Here is an 18132-nt window from a genome sequence, read left to right as displayed (position 1 = left end):
CAAGCCTCATCACCTACAAGCAAAAAACATTTTCTTTACACCGTCTAACATTTCAAATGTATCAACCAAATAGTTGAAATGTGTCATAGCTTTTGAAAGTTCCCTCTTCATTTGATGCCAACCCCTACTCATTTTTTAGGGTTAGAATACCTCTCCCTCAGCTTCAGAGCTTGTTGCACACAAGGCGAAAAAAGCAGCAGCAAATGATACATACAAGAATGCATTAGAATTGTAAAAAAACGAAAATAAATAAATAAATGATATGACTTCATATTCATTGGTGATGCCATCATATTAGTAAATTCCCACTCGCACATGCAATAAGCAACACACTGATGGAAACGCTCCATGTAAGAGATGGCTCCTCATCTTCCTCGAATAGGAAAGCCTGATTAAAACCCACTTCATGATCACACCTTCCACAATCTTTCGTCCAGAAAATAGAGTGCATCTGAACCAGTGGATCAGACACATTTCTTGGTAATCAAACACATCTTGATAACAAGCATTTTCCACCTCAAGCCATAGCCAGAGGACAGGCCTTAGCCTCCTCCATGTCAATTGCTGACTCTTCTAGTGCTTTTCCCAACTGGTGGTTTCAAACTTTACCTAGAAAGCACAGGGGTCAGTAGAGGCCAATGCAAAAGTAAGCAGCGCCCACTAAGATTCTTAAATACATGAATACGTGCAGGTCGCTACTTTCTACATTTATTTGTTTCACATGCAAAAGTAAGCAGCGCCCACTATGATTTTAGTTCTCAGCCCCAAGAAAAATATTATTCGTCAAAATATGTTAGAGGACACGGTGGGATACCAATGCCTTGGTACCATTTTGCTTGAATCTTCTTTAGGGATTACACCATTGCCTGTTTGCTGCGGATAATTTAAAATGGGAGATGAATGTCGTTAAAACGGAAGGTTGAAAACCCTGCATTCAAAAACATAAAGAAACCAAAATCATGTTCTATGGACAGTGGGCAATGTACAATAGAATATATTTATAGTGGTTTATATGTTCTTCAAAAAAAGGAAGAAAAATTGTACGGATTGTCAGTACAGGAAGCAAAAAGGGTGCATGAAGCTAATTGAAGAGCCATCAATTAATTTCTGAGGGCAAGACATCAGAAAATAGTAATTTCATGCACAAATCCCACAGTAAGAAGAAGAAGGTCATAAGATATTGTATGAATAACCTGTTTCGAATATTGGCCATGCAGCGCTCCAAATATTTGCATTTAGCCATTTACCGGATTGGATTACCCTAAACAAATGAACACTATCATTTTCACAGGAGTCAAGTGTGCTGTTTATTGGACTACCATGTGGTTCAACGACACCTGATTTTCTTTCTTTTGAAGAAAAGAGAGCAAATTCGGAAAATTTTAAGTACCTTAAACTTCTTTTCAACATACCCTCTCAAACCATACCATAGCAAAAGATATTAAGAGAATCAATACGTTAAATATGAAACAACTTTTAATATTACCTAAAAGGGAAGAGAGGAGATGTAATATCTGTGTAAAGTATGCTAAAAGGCAGAAATATATCTAAAAAATACTCATTAACCTCAAGGTGCTGAGTACGTGCAAGATGCAAAGCATTCAAAAGAAAAAAAATCCAATATAGTACATGACACATGACTTACGGATAGAAGATTATACGTCCATGTAAACAGAAGGCTAAATTTATAACTTACTAATAATAGGTTTGAAATGTCAATAAAACTGACTTTGAATGATTAGTGTTACCAGGGTTTTCAAGCTCTCATGCTCCCATCTGCATATTATTTTAATCAAATCCATCAGCATTGAGATTTGTCATCTGCATATTTTTCCTAACTATCTTTATAAAAGAAAATACACTAAAGAAAAGCATGGGATATGATGGATTATATCAACAGTAACATACCAACCAATGGAAGTAAACAACAAAAAAAAGGTGTTCTCTATGCTGAAGGATGTATGAACCGAAGGGAAATCCGTAAAATAGTAAACAAACTAAACGGAAGTATAGAACAAAAGCAAATGAAAAAATCTTTCCCAAAAAGATACATAGAGACCTCAATATTTCCAACAAAAAAAGTAGCCAATCTCAGATTGCCCTGCAGTTATAACACTTTCTCTTTTCTGCAACGCGAAAGTAGCTTTGGTCTGTAATTTTTTTGCCTACCTGCCCTTGGCAACAGTTTGACTTTTTTCTACCTCTTCCAGCTCTAGGTGGATTTAGACTAAAGAGTAGTTAGGCTTTTCATTTTTCCTTTTACATAGTTTTCTTCTTTTTAAGAAAGCTTGTTGCCATTAGTAGAATATTTGCATATATTTAATCCACATTACAATATGGTATATAATAATAGGAAAACACTTCCAACATGGGAATCCGTTTGGCAAATAAAGACAAAGTGAAATTGACCAAGTTTCTAGAGGTATTGAACTTGTTTCTCCTCTCCCAACAGACAGAAGGTGTAACCATCAGCCTATGGATTTCTTGAGTTCACACTAAGGAATAATAATGTTCTGAGGTACACACATATCAGCCCTCTGGCCTAGGATAAACCATTCCTTTATTGATCCCCGTCAGAGGTAGACTCACAATATTTATTTATTTAGACCCACAGGAGGCCCAAACCTTTCCAGGGAAATGACGAGAAATTGGAAAATTAAAATTTTTTAGGACCCTAAAGTTTCCCACCCAAAATGATTAACTTGGTTGACCATTTCCTGGAATTATATTGGGTTCAGAAAGTACTTTGAATCCATAGTGAATTGAAATTTCAGCATGGATATTAAAGAGAAATGATATATGAGGGTAACAAACCCATAAAAAGAGACTCAGTTTATATTGAGTTCAGTGGATACAGAAATGATATCTCTTTATGCTACACAGATTTCTTACTTAGGAACCAGAAATTTCATAATACACTAAGGGCCTGTTTGGATACCTCATATTTGTATTTGGATTTGGAATTGAGTTTTGAATACAAAATGAATAGATCCGCCAGCTCATGTTGAGGTTGACGGAGATGGAAAAGGGTACTTCCTACTGGAGGGGAGAGGTTGAGGAGCAAAGAGGGTGAAGGAAACTGCCACATCTGTGGATTTCCAATTACTTATTTCCACAGCATATTTGGAAATCTGATTTTTTTCACCGTCAGTCGCTGATTTGGAAATCCAAGGATTTGATCCGGATCCAAATCACAACTCAAAAAGGGCTGCAAATGTGAGAAATCCAAATCAAAATCTTCTCGGCATCCAAATGGGCCCTAATTGAAAATGAACAAATGCGTAAAGCTAAGAATATGCTTGAATTGATTCCCTCTTACTCATGGTAAAAATGATGTGACTTTAGACTAATTCTGAGCTCCTCACTTCCCAAAGCCATCCTTCAATCTTTAAAGCCTTTGGCCACAACTTTTATAGTTTTATTTTTTCCAACTTCCAACAATATAATATGCATTCTCAGTTAGTAAGCAGGATTGCTTAGGAACCATACTGATCACCTTTGAACAACCTACTTCTGTATGCCTCTCCCACCTAGCTATGTGTAAGCCCAAGGGTCTATTCTCCAATCTTGTTTTGATGATTCTAAACGTAATTGATTTTGTTTTTGAATACTAATCAATTTGCTTTGAAGTGTTGTGTTTAAGATAGGATTGATCATTGAAGAAACCAACACTCAACTTGGTCATGCTTGAAGATGTACCAAACAAGAGTCAAAGGAGCTAAGTGGAGCTCACATCATCACTCAAGCAAGCATCCAAAGATGGAAGATCAATTGAAGACCAAAGCTAAAGAGGAATTGAAGGTTGCATAGGTATCATTGTACATCCCTTCTCCTTAGATTTTCAAGTCAAGGCAAAGTGTTTTTCAAAATTGTTTTTCAAATAATACTTAAAGAACTTCAACGGTTTATTGAATGGTTATGTGGTGGACCAACATGTTGGAACCCTCATAAACATTCCAAATTTATTATAGGAGTCAAGTTCCAAAAGCCAAAAATCAATCATGCAATAAAAATAGAATATGCAGATTTTTTAGGCTTCTCGAAACTCCGAGATTTTTCTCGGAGCTCCGAGCTCGGAACTCCGAGAGTTCCCTCGGAACTCCGAGAAAAGGTCCAGTAGCTTTTGGACATTTTCTCGGAACTCCGAGAAATGGTCCAGTAGAAATTTCATTTCTTCTGGCCGTTCTCTCGGAACTCCGAGAATATTTCTCGGAACTCCGAGAATGATTCTCGGAACTCCGAGAACCCCGCGACAGCTCAGAATATAGCCGTTGGGATTTGAATTAATTCTTGGTTTTTGATATTTCCACCCCCAAACGGTCATATTCTTAGGAAAGGCTATATATAGAACATGTAGAGGATTATTTCTCTTCTCTTGCACATTTGAAAAACCTTTTTTAAGCATTCAAGCAAATTTGCAACCCTTTCAAGCTTAAGATTTTTGGTTTTTCCCAAACTTGCCTTTCACTTGTGAATCTATTGAGTTTGGATATTTTAGAGCTATCACTTGCAAATCTTTGTTGAAGAGCAATCAAGGAACTACAAAGGGCATCAAGCTTTCAAGAAGAAGCCAAGCTATCAATCTTTCATATCTTGTATAGGTGGCTAGGGCATTCCGTTTTTAATTCCCTAGAGAGCAACCGCTTAGAACTCGGCGGAGAAGGAGAGTATTTGTAAAGGTGTAAGGGCATCCTTGTTTAATATCCATTGGAATTGTAACCGCCTCGGAGCCGGGCATCGTGGAGGTCTCCAATAGTGGAATCCCTCAAGTGCGACCTTGAGTAGAGTGGAGTAGGCCGTTGGCCGAACCACTATATATCGGTGTGTCATTTCTCACTCTTGCATTTCCATTATTGTTTGGTTTGGCATTTCATTTTGTTTTTCAATTATATTTGCACTAACCAAATATTTAATTAAGTGAAGAAAATTCCAATTAGGGTTCATAGGTAATTTTCAAAAGGCCTAATATTGAGTTAAATTCAATTCACCCCCCCTCTTGATTATTTCAATTGGTATCAGAGCCTCGTCTCTAATTTTTAGAAAACCCTAACCGGTCTAGAGTAAAGATTCTAAAATGGCAAACTACCCTCAACACCATGAAGGTTATTCAAACACTAGGCCACCCTATTTTGATGGAACAAACTATGGTTTTTGGAAAACCAAAATGAAAATCATTTTAACCCAAGACTATCAAATGTGGAGAGCAATTAATAATGAATACATCTTACCCACAAGAAATTTAAATGATTGGACCGAAGCCGAACAACAAGCTTCGAATTATAATGCCAAAGCCATGAATTCTCTTATTTGTGCTCTATCTCCCGGAGAATTCAATAGAGTATCAAATTTGAATTCAGCTAAGGAAATTTGGGACTCATAATTGGCATGCGGAGCGATCTGATCAAGATCGATCAAAGGATCAAGCTCAGGGAAGATAGATCATGGCTATAAAGATAATGATGTGAAACCAATGATCTGATCATAATCCAAAATGCGGATGGATGGGAAAACAGATTAGATTAGGAAAGAAAACCTAACCATGAAGCAAGCCCTAATCTAGTAATAAATATATATACATATATATACATCCTAACCAGGGGCACCAATCCTAGTCTAATCTAGAGGAGTCAAGGAAGTCTTGACTCAAGACAGACATGTGAGTGTACTAGGACTGCGCCTGTAGCCACATAAAGTGAGCTACCCTAGTCTAAAAAATAGGATAAGGTCCCTAACTCTAGGCTCCACATGTGTAAGCAACACAGATGTTCGTCCATAAATGCAAACAAAAGGACCATGCAATATATAGAGAGAGTAATGTCGCGAGGTCCACCTGGCCGGGTGCATAGTTACTTGTATGCTGTGACTATCGCCCAGCATACGAACTATGTCCGTTTTACACACAAGGTGTCCAGGTGTTGAGATACTACTGGTGCGGTGGCACTAGAAGGCGGGTATAGCCCTCACGGCTCCTACTTATAGTATCTCTCCGAGAGTAACCTGATAGCATATCCACAGCAGAAAAGTAACCACAAAACAGATAATATGTGCAATGGATGAAAGTGAGTGTGTGAGCCCTTGTTTTATTTTGTATCTACTTGGTGCCCCTGGCATTCTAACGGAAAATGTTCCCATTTAAAATGATTTTAGTCCAAATTTCTTCAAAATTAGTAAAAATGGCATTTTTACAGAGTTAGGCAATGTTCCAAGAACTCCCCAGCAGAGTCGCCAGCCTGTGGACCCCGATCCCGAGGACGGTTTGCGAGGGACACGAGATCCCGCGCCGATCCTCCAAGATCTCCACAATGTGAAGGAGAGCTCTACCAAGGAACTCTCGAAATGATGCCACTCACAGCATGGGTGGCGATACAAATGAGATACCTCTCGATTCAAGGACTGGCCCGGAACCAAGATGTACCTATAACAAAGAAGAGTCGCCATCCAGGGAAGTAGGCCCTGGATCCCATGAAATACTCTGTTGCAACGGATAACCAGAGATACAAAAGTCCGTGCCTGATGACGAATGGGGAAGGTGTTAAGCGCCCCCAATTCGCCCAAGTGCAAGCACATGGTCTCTTATGCTATTTTTAAATAATTTTGAAGAGTTTTGGGCTAAAATCATGTGAAATGGGAACGAGTATCCCCGAGGAAACGTCTATCTAAGCATGCATGACCCGGGGATGGGCAAAAGAAAATAACATCCAAATCCTAACTCACCGCATCTACTCCTAACCCATCACATCTAGGAAAGCAATAACATCCGCATGCACAGCTACATCTAAGCAAGTAATAGCAGATAAGATGAATAAATGCTACAACTAAGCAGGTGAGAGGACAGATAAGCACAATAATAAACTACCAAAGCAATAGAATAAACACACTAGCATGCGAACCTATGTAAGAGATAATGCTAAGAAAATAATAATCAATCTCATGCTAGGAAAGTAAGCAAGCTAACAGTAGCACATAAGAAGTCAAAGATAAACACACAATGAGCTAAAAGATACAGGGAAAGAAATGAATCAGAAAATCAACGGTACATGAGGACCAAGAATACCAGGGAAAAGAAAAGGGAACATACGATAGGCTCAGGGAGCGATTCTAATGAATCAAGCTCAGCGATCCTGATCCGCTGAAGATCGGATAAGTCTCACGATCGTCATAGCCTATCGTTGGGCTCAGCGGGGACAATCCCTGTGAAGGGGCCACGCTACGTTGTCGCCCGTCCCAAAACCCGATAAAACGTCGAAAAACCGATAAAACCGGCAAACCATGATCAAAATCGGAAATGAAATGAAAAGAAGGCTCTGAGTGACCTGGCAATCACCATCCTTGCCCATTTTGATTTTTGCATTTTTGAGAAAAGCTTGAAAGACATTTTTGGATGCTGAAATGATTTTTGTTTTTGAAGGGTTTAAATGATTTTATTGAAAAGTTTGACTGAACTTGGGACGAAAATCCCAAGCTGCCTACGTACCCTGTGAAAAGGGATCAAGCCAACGTAGTTCGAAACAGCTTTTCGAAATACGCTTTGAGTGTTTTTTATGTTTTTTGGATTTTTGTTATTTGATTTTTATGTATTTTTATCTCTTTTGATCGAAAGGGGGTTTTGGCTCAAGAGGTTGCCGTCCGTCATCGCCTAAACCCGATGGAAACTCCGAAAATCGATGAAAATCTCGAAAATCGAATGAAATCCCGAAACGCAGGAACTCGAAGGAGAAAACGGAAGAGTATTACCTGTTTGGAGGGAAATTGCCAATGCAGAAAATTCCTTGGAACTTTAGTGTCGGCACCGGAAATGGTGGCCGAGCATCTCCCGGATCGTGACGGTGCCGGATCTAAGCGGGAATTGTCGAAGTTTCTGATCCGATGGCAAGGTTGATGAATCGATTGCTGGAATTTTCAAGGATTGTTGGAATGAATGGCGAGGCGGCTTCGATGGTACAGTTGAAATAGAGAGTTAAATCTGATGGGGAGATGGGGCCTCGGTGGATGAAACGGGGTTGATCGGAGAGTGTCCAGAAAGTGGAGCTCGAGCTCCCCTTCGGAAAATGTTTTTTTTTTATTATATATATATATATTTTTATATATATAAACAACGAGCCCCTCTTCTCTCCCTTTCTCTCTTTCTCTGTTTTTCCTTTTTTTCTTTTTTTGAAAATGGGAGGTAGCGGTGGTGAAGGGGAAGATCGGCCGGCCGGAGGTGGCACGGCGGTTGGTGGTGGCACGGTGAAGCTCGAGTTCCCTCCCTCTCTCTGTTTCTCTCTCTCTCTCTCTCTCTCTTCTTTTCTTTTTAGATGAAATGGAAAAGGGGTTTAAGGGTGGCTGCTACTGGGAGAAAATCCAAGTGGGTTTGGTGGGGGAGACGAAGGTAGAAGACGAAGAAAAGGGTAGATGAGGTGGCTGATGGTGGTGGTTATGATGGTGTTAATGGTTGAAATGGAAGAGGGTTTGAAGGTTATAGACTTGGGTTTTCGAAGTGGGTTTGGGGTGGAGGTGGGTTGCGATTTTGGAGGTGGGGATTGGAGGAGATGAAGGTAAGAGAGAGTTTTCGAATGGGTGGTGGTGGTGGTGGTTCGGTGGAGGTGAGTGGGGGTGTGGGTTTTCGGATCTGCAGAGGTGATGGAACGGGGAAGGTGGATTTGGGTTTCGATTTTTTGAGGTATAGACAAAGGGGTTTCGGTTTTGGGGTTGAGGGTGGTGGAGGTGAAGAATGGGAGGGGATTTTCGAAGGGTGGTGTTAGGGTGAAAATGGGTTTTGGGTTTCGGGTTGGAGGTTGAGGGTGGTGGCTGGTGGTGGTGCGGCGGCTATGGAGGTGGAAGATGGGTTTTGGGTTTCGGGTTTGAGGTTGAGGATGGTGGCTGGAGGTGGTGGATGTCTGTGGTGGAGAAGGGTGATGGTGGGTTTGATGGGTTTTGGGTAGGGAAATGGTGTTGGCGGAGGTGGAGGTGGTGGATGTCGGTGGTTAGTGGAGGTGGGTGTAAGAGAGGGTGGAGATGGGTTCGGCTGGCAGTGGTGGTGAAGAGGAGGGGTTTTAATGGAGGTGGCGGCTCGATGGTGGTGGTGCCGACGGGGAGGGATGGTGGAGGCAGTGGTGGTGGCCGGAATCCGGTTGGGTGGCCGGGAAATGGATTTGGGGGTGGGTTTGGTGGCGGCTGCCGGGGAGTCGTCTTGCTGGAGGTGGTGGCCGGGATCCGGTTGGGTGGCCAGCGACTCCCTCCCTTCCCTCTTTCTTTCTTTTTTTTCTGATGTTCCCTCCTCTCCCCTCGTTCTCCTTGCAAATGAATCCTCTGTTTTAGAGGTTGGGGATGGTGATGATGAAGAGGGGAGTCATGAGTTGCTGTCCCCCCCTTGTCCCCCCCTTGTCCCCCCAAATTTCATCATGTCATCATTGCCTTCAAATAAAAAAAACGAATTAAGAATTCATTTCTCAAGAGAGAAGGCTACCGAATATGAGGAAGTAGGCCACCCCAAAATGCCACTTGCTTCCCCACTTGCTTCCCCATAATGATGGTACTCCTCACTCTCTTCAATAATCAACCAACCGGAATTATTACTTTTGACTATCATCATACACAGAGAAAAGGAATTAGACCCCACCAAATTGAGTGCCATCCTAATGACCGAATGCATGGTGGGGCCCAACCCAATTTAGAACAATTCTCAAATCCTTTCTTCAAATTTTTGCCCGAATTAATTATAATTTTGCAAGGGCGCTCTTGGGAATGGGAACAACCTCCCGGAAATTTCGCACCCAAGAATGGGCACAATGGGTAAGTAATCATTCAAGTTTTCTTCGCATTTGGTTCTTGGACTTTTCGGGAATCGGTTTCAGACACTTCGGGAACTTGAGACTGACTTTGATTCTTAGGGACTTCGAATTTGGCTCCGAGACTCAGATTTCGGGATTTATTCAATTTTTGGGAAATTTGGGTCAGGTCAAAATGGGGTGTCTACACATGGATAGCAGTAAGACATCAAGAATTCCCATGAGTACTACTGCTAAGCTAGAAAAAGATGAATTTGGCAAATCTGTGGATCAGAAATTGTATAGGGGTATGATAGGTAGTTTGCTCTATTTGACAGCCAGCAGACCAGACATTATGTTTACTGTCTGTCTCTGTGCTCGATTTCAATCGGATCCTAAAGAATCTCACCTATCAGCAGTTAAGAAGATCTTCAAGTACTTAAGAGGAACCCAAAGTCTAGGACTGTGGTATGAAAGATCATCTTCCTTCACTCTCATCGGATATTCAGATGCAGACTTTGCTGGATGTAGAGTAGATAGGAAAAGCACTAGTGGGACTTGCCAATTCTTGGGTAAATCACTTGTTTCTTGGTTTAGCAAGAAGCAAAATTCAGTAGCTCTGTCCACAACAGAAGCAGAATATGTGGCAGCTGGAGCCTGCTGTGCTCAAGTCCTATGGATGAAAAGGACATTGATGGACTATGCAATCAAAATGGAAAACATTCTCATCCAATGTGACAATACTAGTGCTATAAGCTTAACAAAGAACCCCATACAACACTCAAGAACAAAACACATTGAGATTAGGCACCACTTCATCAGAGATCACTCACAAAAAGGGGATATTTGCTTAAAATATATCAACACTGAAGATCAATTAGCGGATATCTTTACAAAACCCCTTAGTGATGATAGAATTTGTTATATCCGAAGTGCCTTAAACATTTGGAGTGCGGATCAAGTCAAAGAAATTGCCAAATAAATACTTTGTGCCTTTCACCAGCTTATCTATATAGTATTTATACATATCATCTCTGTTTGGTAGTATCTGCATGAATGAGATGTCAAATATTAATCTTAAAAATCACTCAATTGATACTCTTAGCCTTCTTAGTTTTCTAGGTTGGAGAGGTATCTTCACTTTAATTAAAAATACCTAACAATTTGACATTTGTCAACATCTTGATCATGAACAGGTATATGTACATTACTTGGCTATATATTTCTATACCATAAGCATTAATTTAGAGGGAGTTATCTACTCCTAAAATTTTTTTTTACACCCTTTTCTGTCGATGACAAAAGGGGGAGAAGGTTTTAAATTGATTATCTATTCAATTCACCATATGCAAATAATTTGTATCATTTATCTATGTGCATATATTGAGGGGGAGTTCCAGTATTCACTTGCTTATTATGTCACTCCACACACCTCATAATCAATTTTGTTTGTCATCATAAAAAAGGGGGAGATTGTAAGCCCAAGGGTCTATTCTCCAATCTTGTTTTGATGATTCTAAACGTAATTGATTGTGTTTTTGAATACTAATCAATTTGCTTTGAAGTGTTGTGTTTAAGATAGGATTGATCATTGAAGAAACCAACACTCAACTTGGTCATGCTTGAAGATGTACCAAACAAGAGTCAAATGAGCTAAGTGGAGCTCACATCATCACTCAAGCAAGCATCCAAAGATGGAAGATCAATTGAAGACCAAAGCTAAAGAGGAATTGAAGGTTGCATAGGTATCATTGTACATCCCTTCTCCTTAGATTTTCAAGTCAAGGCAAAGTGTTTTTCAAAATTGTTTTTCAAATAATACTTAAAGAACTTCAACGGTTTATTGAATGGTTATGTGGTGGACCAACATGTTGGGACCCTCATAAACATTCCAAATTTATTATAGGAGTCAAGTTCCAAAAGCCAAAAAATCAATCATGCAATAAAAATAGAATATGCAGATTTTTTAGGCTTCTCGGAACTCCAAGAAAAGGTCCAGTAGCTTCTGGACATTTTCTCGGAACTCCGAGAAATGGTCCAGTAGAAATTTCATTTCTTCTGGCCGTTCTCTCGGAACTCCGAGAATATTTCTCGGAACTCCAAGATTTTCTCGGAACTCCGAGAATGATTCTCGGAACTCCGAGAACCCCGCGACAGCTCAGAATATAGCCGTTGGGATTTGAATTAATTCTTGGTTTTTGATATTTCCACCCCCAAACGGTCATATTCTTAGGAAAGGCTATATATAGAACATGTAGAGGATTATTTCTCTTCTCTTGCACATTTGAAAAACCTTTTTTAAGCATTCAAGCAAATTTGCAACCCTTTCAAGCTTAAGATTTTTGGTTTTTCCCAAACTTGCCTTTCACTTGTGAATCTATTGAGTTTGGATATTTTAGAGCTATCACTTGCAAATCTTTGTTGAAGAGCAATCAAGGAACTACAAAGGGCATCAAGCTTTCAAGAAGAAGCCAAGCTATCAATCTTTCATATCTTGTATAGGTGGCTAGGGCATTCCGTTTTTAATTCCCTAGAGAGCAACCGCTTAGAACTCGGCGGAGAAGGAGAGTATTTGTAAAGGTGTAAGGGCATCCTTGTTTAATATCCATTGGAATTGTAACCGCCTCGGAGCCGGGCATCGTGGAGGTCTCCAATAGTGGAATCCCTCAAGTGCGACCTTGAGTAGAGTGGAGTAGGCCGTTGGCCGAACCACTATATATCGGTGTGTCATTTCTCACTCTTGCATTTCCATTATTGTTTGGTTTGGCATTTCATTTTGTTTTTCAATTATATTTGCACTAACCAAATATTTAATTAAGTGAAGAAAATTCCAATTAGGGTTCATAGGTAATTTTCAAAAGGCCTAATATTGAGTTAAATTCAATTCACCCCCCCTCTTGATTATTTCACTATGAAGCCTCCCAATGTACCTAATTGTATATGACACATTTTTTCGATCAATTCAACAGTTCACATCTTAAAAAGTTGTTGTAACTTTCTTTGCTTTAAGCATAGATCTATATATTCATTTGACTGGACTATCATTCGAGCCTTTTCCCTATAAATGCCGAAATAATTGAAATGACAGCATAGTAGTAGAACCAGTGATTTAGAAAAATATTGGTAAATTCACATGAAGCTGAGGTTTAATTACACAAAAGACAAAATAGGGGCATTGCTGTAATATGCATGCAATACCAATTATAGTGCCCAAAGAACAGTCCAAATAGCTGAAATCAATTGTTAAAGGAAAAAGTACTGCCCGTTAAATACTTTATGATCACAAAGGGGATGTAATTTCACTTCTTTCTGAAAATTAGTAAAAAATAGAGGGGGAAATTCAGTTTACCGAAAAAGAAGTCATGAAACTGCATAGAAGAATAGCCATGATATCTTCGCCCTAAACTTCGAAACCCATAGTAATTAAGTTTTTCATTGCTAGAAGATCGCTGGCAGGTTAGCTGTCCTTGTAACAAAGCAAGTATATATGGAGAAAATTGTGAAGGTCATCACCATTATATGAAAGGGCAAACACCACAATCTTTTACAATGCTGATAAAGTATAAAATCATACCCACAGATGAATAATTATAAGAAGTAAGGATCGAATGCAATACTTTAATAAATGAAACCTTTTTGCTATTATAATATATCTTACTCTAGATATTAATATATGTAAGATGTATTAAAAGCATGAGAGTAGGGATGTTTAAAAATGCCCAGTTATTTCTCTTAGGTAAAAGAAAATGAATGACGGAAGCATAGGGAAAAAAAGAATCATAACTTAACGCTCATGCTTTTGTACAATAGGGTAGAGTTGTGTGCACTAATCACACAGCCTAAAAAAACCACCAACTAAAAACACCCCATTATTTCTTGTAGATAAGAAAAAATTAAGGAAGTACATAGATAAAATGAGTGTAATAAATTGTTCAACTTTTTAACAGGTAGGCCCCAATCACAAGTGTGTTAACACATGCAGAACTTAACTATTATATTGTTTTAGAAATCATTAAAACTGTAGATAAAAAAGGAAGCAAACCCTAAGTCATTAAAACCTTTAGTAAAAGAAGGAAGGGAAAAATGAATCAGAGAATCATACATTCTACTCTTGGTTGTTCACAGCGGATCGAGTTCTCTTCCTTGGTTGCTAATGTCCCTGTTAATATTTGGAATAGGAAAATAGAGAATGAGAAATTGTTTTTGGCAAATCAGTAGAAAACATTGGAGTCATTAACTACAAGTAACAAATAAAAACTTCCCCTGGAAGCCTGCAACAAAGAAGAGAAAGGGCGTCTGCGAAAGAACAAATCAATGGAAACCCTAAGCTGCATACTTGCAAAGAATTTAAAAACAAAACATACCATTTCTTTCAATATTTGGAACCCAAGGCCAATAGGAAGAACAACCTCATAGAAATACCATTTCCTAAAGAAGAACAGCGACATGTGGTGATATTTCGACAATACGTGGTGTCCATTTGACGAGAGAAGATCAACAAGTGTCTGCTGGGGATGAAGAGCAGCCGCCATTGGTAGAGGAGGCGGTGATAAAGATGTGTGAGGAGAGGAGCAGGCGCTCTGGTTGGTAGAGGAAACGGTGGCTACTTGGATGCTTCTAAAAGGGTATTTAGAAGATGAAAAGACCGAAATGGGCTGACTAACCGATGAACATGATTTATTTATACTGAAGAAGCGAGAAATCTAAGGAATTGGGAGGCAGGACACATGCGGAAATCTGAGAGAAGATGGTTGACGAACTTTCACTGGTTTAGGCTTTTAGAATAGTAAGGATTGGTTGTTTCATGACAAATTTAGGATTCCTGCTAATCTTGAATTGTTTTAAAAGAGATTCAATCAGTGCTTATATAGAGCACTTAGATGATATACATAGAAAGATGTTATGATGAACATAGCAAGGGGGTTGGGCCTGTAGCTCAATGGTTGAGGCGTTGTATCTCAACCTTGAGTCGTAGGTTCGATCCCAGCTTGCCTACCCAAAAATAATAAACATAAAAAGAGATAAGAGTAGAATATCCCATCCCTTGAAAAACTCATAACCATCCTCAATTCTCTCGACCGCTGGACAACTCACATTTGGAGAGAGGGCAACAGAGCTGCTGACTTCCTATCTAAACCAAATTGTATTTGTAAAGGGGACCCAATCCCTCTTTGTTTGGCTCCTGATGAGCTTTTAAGCATTGTATCGGAAGATTTTTCCGGCACGGCTTATCCAAGATTGTAATTCTGTTTTATTTAATATAGCTGGTGGGGGTCTGCCTCACCCCAAATTACGGACCAAAAAAATTCTAATGTCACTATCAAGATTACCTCCTTTAACCAAATTGCCTAATCTAACGCCATGAGGATCCAACGATGTGATTTCAAGCCAATTTGTCGGTGAGATATCACATATTCTCACTTGCTCCCTCAAATGTATGCGAATTGAAAATTGATATACGTTTGATTATAATGAAATTACCCAATAAAAATGAAATTAAACATTTGATGCACGCTGTAATGCACGTTGATGAAGACACCCTAATGATGGTGACTGATCATATTGCTAAATGTCCTCCAATTTAGACTGTCGAAGAAGATGATGATTCATGCATGTGGCTCTAATACCATGATAATTTTAGGAACACTAATTCTCTGATGCCATTAGAGTCAAATGTAGATAACTATGAAAAGAGATTATTCTAATCCAATCTACTTGTCTAAGCTATCTAGGTTACCCCATCTAACCAACTTGCCCAAATCTACCTCCAAGATGATCCAACGGTGAGATCATAACCCAATCCAACTGTTAGATCTTACATATTCTAGCATTTCATATGGTATTTGAGCTATGAGTCATTTGAGCTATTGCCTCATGGCAGGTCCAGGGTTCGAAACCCAACTCCTTGATATTAAAGAACCACGTGTACGGGCCGGCCCAAAAAAAGAGGGGTTGCACGTGAGGGGGAGTATTGAAATATAAACCATTAAATAACACCAACTGTACTGCTCAAGCTGAAGCTTTTGGAGTGATTGGTTGTTTCACAAATAACGGTTGAATTTGGTTAAGAAAAAAACCCTTACTGTGTGGAAAAGACGAGAATTTTCACTTAATGTAAGGAAGTTCATAAAATTAGCTTAATTGCAAACGATCATTTTTTGGGCCTTAAGTGCGTGATGTTTACATAATTCGATCCGTTGATCCAATCAGCGAACTCAAGTTTTGTCAATTGATGTTGGTCTCACCTTGATCAGATGATTAAATCCTTTGATTTATCAAAACTCATCTGGGTCCCACCAAGAAAAGTTTAAACCATTGATTTTATGAATATATCCTTTGACCAAACCCCCTTAAATTAACCCCCATCTCTTTGCTTTTCTTTTTTTCTTCTTTTCTTACACCAACCAACTAAACAATTGACAATTTGATAGCCGCATAGATGATTAATTCTATATTATCGTTTAGACAACGAGCTAAAATCGAAAACCCATTTCATACCAACTGCAGACTTCACGATTCCACCTTATCCATTCATTCATCCCTCCACATATTGACTCCCTTCCTATCTGTTTAAATTACGTATTGATCAATAACTTTTACTTATTCCATTGTCTGTGTTTGTGGTTGCTGTTGACATTGGAAAGTAACACACAAAATGTGACTTTTAGGCCATGTTTGGCAGCCATGAATTTTTTCCCAATGAAATATTAGTTTATCAAAGGGTAGGAGGGTGGGAGAAGGAGAGACTTGAGAGGGCTCCTACCCCTCTCTCAACACTTGTTAAACTAATTTCATGGTTGTCAAACATGGCCTCATAGTAAAGGAGTTGATACCTATTCCTCTTTGTTATGATAAAGGGGTGGATATGGTAAAATGAGGGCGTCTAAACGTAAAATAGACCCTACAAAAACTTCATCTTTTAATACTTTACTTACAGTTTACAAACAACTAACATATAGATACCCTTAAAACCAGGCAAGAAAACCATGTCAGTTTGTCCCAATATATGAATGAGTAAAAGGAAATCAAATAATACAAATTCACGTAATGCAAAAATGTCTAGATTTATGGACAATGCTTTAGGTTTCAATTTTGGTATGCATGATGGAAATGAAACATGTCGATTTCGGATGAAAAAGGAAAATGATTTCAACACAAACATTTCTTATAAAAGAAGCTCATGTTTCTTTTCTTTTAGTATTTAAATAGCTGTAAAAGAGTTTTATAGTTCCCAAAATGCACTTACATGACAATTAAATACTAAAAGACAAGAAACATGAGCGTCTTGTATCAAAACATAGTGGTGCTGAAATCATTTCCCTTTTGGTAAAATTAAGAAAACATATGAAAATATGTGCAAATGATGTAGATTTAAGATCAAACTTTAAGTAGTACTAGACTAAGCATAAATGCATACTAAAAAACATCACATGAGCAAAAAATCACCCGTACTGATTTAGCAACATTGAAAACCAAAGACATACTTTGAACGGAGGGTTCTATGTAGTAAGAAATCTAAATATTTCAAACGGTACGCCAAGTTGGTACACCCAACACCCCTCACTCCTCGTACACAATAGTAGCTCTCGCAGCTCCACATTGGTGTAGGCTTCGATGAAATCAACACCACAGACCCCGATTGTTTCAAAGTATCTCTAGCTAGTCCACTGAGTTCACAAAGATCTCTCCCGCGAGCCCATGGTACACATACAAGGAATTGGGTGTTGGTACAGGTTTCTTGTTTCCAACTTTTGGGACTCTACGTGGTGTAGACTCCGTTATTGCCTCTTGGTTTTCTAGTTGGAGTAGGAGAGAGAAAGAGGAGGCAACAGTAGGTTAGGTATCCTAGGTACCTGGTTGGGTTAGGAGAGGGAGAGCCTAGCTTAATATAATCTATTGAATAATGTAGGAGTAGAGGTGCAGAAACAAATGACTAGTGTGGGTAGTGAGAGAGAGAGAAAGAGAGAGAGAGCATTTGCCTCCAAATAATCCAATTGGGCATTTGGGCATACCTAATTAGAGAGAAATTATATGAGCATTTGCCTCCAAATAATCCAATTGGGCATTTGGGCATACCTAATTAGAGAGAAATTATATGATGCACAACCGAGCATACACATGCAGCCCAAAAAAACCTTGGTTGATTCAAAACATTCATTTGTTGTGCAAAAAATCTTCTTCATAGGATGATCCTAACCCTATGATTTGTGGAGGTTTAAAATGAACGGCGCTATATATAAACCTCAACGGATCGAAGGCTTAGGATCATCTACGAAGGTGATTTTCGGGGCAGACCCATCTATGTCTGGTCCCAACATATATAGACCTCAACGGATCGAAGGCTTAGGATCATCTATGGAGGTGATTTTCGGGGCAGACCCATCTA

General features: G+C 39.2%; 1 long non-coding RNA gene across 2 annotated transcripts; it reads right to left on the bottom strand.

Moving 5' to 3' along the window:
* Positions 1 to 229: 229 nt before the first annotated feature.
* LOC143879885 (uncharacterized) lies at positions 230 to 14134 on the bottom strand. Of its 2 annotated transcripts, none has more exons than XR_013251430.1 (5): positions 14111 to 14134; positions 13849 to 13905; positions 1697 to 1776; positions 815 to 928; positions 230 to 609 (listed from the first exon to the last, which is right to left on the bottom strand). It is a non-coding gene; the product is annotated as an uncharacterized LOC143879885 (long non-coding RNA). The 2 variants fall into 2 exon arrangements; XR_013251431.1 differs by having other exon boundaries at positions 1749 to 1776; positions 14111 to 14128.
* Between the last annotated feature and the right edge of the window lie 3998 nt (positions 14135 to 18132).

Source organism: Tasmannia lanceolata, unplaced genomic scaffold (genome assembly GCF_043159265.1).
Source record: "Tasmannia lanceolata isolate RefF3 unplaced genomic scaffold, GAP_Taslan_0.1 ptg000006l, whole genome shotgun sequence".
Classification (NCBI taxonomy): domain Eukaryota; kingdom Viridiplantae; phylum Streptophyta; class Magnoliopsida; order Canellales; family Winteraceae; genus Tasmannia; species Tasmannia lanceolata.
The sequence above is the reverse complement of the archived record's forward strand: the minus strand, read 5'-3'. Positions and strand labels throughout refer to the sequence as shown.